The sequence below is a fragment of the Pungitius pungitius genome, chromosome 4, assembly GCF_949316345.1.
Source record: "Pungitius pungitius chromosome 4, fPunPun2.1, whole genome shotgun sequence".
NCBI lineage: Eukaryota > Metazoa > Chordata > Actinopteri > Perciformes > Gasterosteidae > Pungitius > Pungitius pungitius.
This window is the reverse complement of record NC_084903.1, coordinates 4,831,229-4,833,728: the sequence shown is the minus strand read 5'-3', so window position 1 is coordinate 4,833,728 and position 2,500 is coordinate 4,831,229. Positions and strand designations below refer to the sequence as shown.

Here is a 2,500-nt window from a genome sequence, read left to right as displayed (position 1 = left end):
CATTTTGCTGACCAAGTCTAGAGATACGCTGCTTAAATTCTCTTGCCCAGTTACAAGAGATCTTGTCACGTTGACATCAATTGTTCAATCATTTGTCGGCTCGTTGGTCTAGGGGTATGATTCTCGCTTTGGGTGCGAGAGGTCCCGGGTTCAAATCCCGGACGAGCCCGGAAGAACTTGATGGTTGCATTGTCTGTCATTATTCGAGCAAAATAAGTAAATGTTAACAAAATTGTAAAAATCCAATTTAGTTCATCTATGTTCTTGAGTATTGAAACTGTTTAAAAAACAACCAAGCACAACAACCCAGTAGGAAAAAAATTGAAATTTGCTGACCAAGTCTAGAGATACGCTACTTAAATTCTCTTGCCCAGTTACAAAGAATCTTGTCACGTTGACATCGATTGTTCAGCCATTTGTCGGCTCGTTGGTCTAGGGGTATGATTCTCGCTTTGGGTGCGAGAGGTCCCGGGTTCAAATCCCGGAAGAACTTGATGGTTGCATTGTCTGACATTATTTGAGCTAAATAAGTGAATGTTAACAAAATTGTAAAAATCCAATTTAGTTCATCTATGTTCTTGAGTATTGAAACTGTTTAAAAAACAACCAAGCACAACAACTCAGTAGGAAAAAACGGGCATTTTGCTGACCAAGTATAGAGATACGCTGTTTAAATTCTCTTGCCCAGTTACAAGAGATCTTGTCACGTTGATATCGATTGTTCAGCCATTTGTCGGCTCGTTGGTCTAGGGGTATGATTCTCGCTTAGGGTGCGAGAGGTCCCGGGTTCAAATCCCGGACGAGCCCGGAAGATCTTGATGGTTGCATTGTCTGTCATTATTCGAGCAAAATAAGTAAATGTTAACAAAATTGTAAAAATCCAATTTAGTTCATCTATGTTCTTGAGTATTGAAACTGTTTAAGAAACAACCAAGCACAACAACCCAGTAGGAAAAAAATTGAAATTTGCTGACCAAGTCTAGAGATACGCTACTTAAATTCTCTTGCCCAGTTACAAAGAATCTTGTCACGTTGACATCGATTGTTCAGCCATTTGTCGGCTCGTTGGTCTAGGGGTATGATTCTCGCTTTGGGTGCGAGAAGTCCCGGGTTCAAATCCCGGAAGAACTTGATGGTTGCATTGTCTGACATTATTCGAGCAAAATAAGTGAATGTTAACAAAATTGTAAAAATCCAATTTAGTTCATCTATGTTCTTGAGTATTGAAACTGTTTAAAAAACAACCAAGCACAACAACTCAGTAGGAAAAAACAGGCATTTTGCTGACCAAGTCTAGAGATACGCTGCTTAAATTCTCTTGCCCAGTTACAAGAGATCTTGTCACGTTGACATCAATTGTTCAGCCATTTGTCGGCTCGTTGGTCTAGGGGTATGATTCTCGCTTTGGGTGCGAGAGGTCCCGAGTTCAAATCCCGGACGAGCCCGGAAGAACTTGATGGTTGCATTGTCTGACATTATTCGAGCAAAATAAGTGAATGTTAACAAAATTGTAAAAATCCAATTTAGTTCATCTATGTTCTTGAGTATTGAAACTGTTTAAAAAACAACCAAGCACAACAACTCAGTAGGAAAAAACAGGCATTTTGCTGACCAAGTCTAGAGATACGCTGCTTAAATTCTCTTGCCCAGTTACAAGAGATCTTGTCACGTTGACATCAATTGTTCAGCCATTTGTCGGCTCGTTGGTCTAGGGGTATGATTCTCGCTTAGGGTGCGAGAGGTCCCGGGTTCAAATCCCGGACGAGGTCGGAAGATCTTGATGGTTGCATTGTCTGTCATTATTCGAGCAAAATAAGTAAATGTTAACAAAATTGTAAAAATCCAATTTAGTTCATCTATGTTCTTGAGTATTGAAACTGTTTAAAAAACAACCAAGCACAACAACCCAGTAGGAAAAAAATGGAAATTTGCTGACCAAGTCTAGAGATACGCTACTTAAATTCTCTTGCCCAGTTACAAAGAATCTTGTCACGTTGACATCGATTGTTCGGCCATTTGTCGGCTCGTTGGTCTAGGGGTATGATTCTCGCTTTGGGTGAGAGAGGTCCCGGGTTCAAATCCTGGACGAGCCCGGAAGAACTTGATGGTTGCATTGTCTGACATTATTCGAGCAAAATAAGTGAATGTTAACAAAATTATAAAAATCCAATTTAGTTCATCTATGTTCTTGAGTATTGAAACTGTTTAAAAAACAACCAAGCACAACAACTCAGTAGGAAAAAACAGGCATTTTGCTGACCAAGTCTAGAGATACGCTGCTTAAATTCTCTTGCCCAGTTACAAGGGATCTTGTCACAATGACATCGATTGTTCAGGCATTTGTCGGCTCGTTGGTCTAGGGGTATGATTCTTGCTTTGGGTGCAAGAGGTCCCGGGTTCAAATCCCGGACGAGCCCGGAAGAACTTCATGGTTGCTTTTTCTGTTGTTGTTGGAGAAAAATAAGTGATTGTTAACAAAATTGTACCAACCCAATTTAGT

General features: G+C 40.2%; 4 non-coding genes across 4 annotated transcripts; all 4 read left to right on the top strand.

The window, feature by feature from the left end:
- The first annotated feature begins 97 nt into the window (after nucleotides 1-97).
- On the top strand, nucleotides 98-169 carry trnap-ugg (transfer RNA proline (anticodon UGG)). The gene has a single exon. It is a non-coding gene; the product is annotated as a tRNA-Pro (tRNA).
- A 566-nt stretch (nucleotides 170-735) lies between these two features.
- Nucleotides 736-807, top strand: trnap-agg (transfer RNA proline (anticodon AGG)). The gene has a single exon. It is a non-coding gene; the product is annotated as a tRNA-Pro (tRNA).
- An 890-nt stretch (nucleotides 808-1,697) lies between these two features.
- Nucleotides 1,698-1,770, top strand: trnap-agg (transfer RNA proline (anticodon AGG)). Its single transcript has one exon. It is a non-coding gene; the product is annotated as a tRNA-Pro (tRNA).
- A 575-nt stretch (nucleotides 1,771-2,345) lies between these two features.
- Nucleotides 2,346-2,417, top strand: trnap-ugg (transfer RNA proline (anticodon UGG)). The gene has a single exon. It is a non-coding gene; the product is annotated as a tRNA-Pro (tRNA).
- The last annotated feature ends 83 nt before the right edge of the window (nucleotides 2,418-2,500 follow it).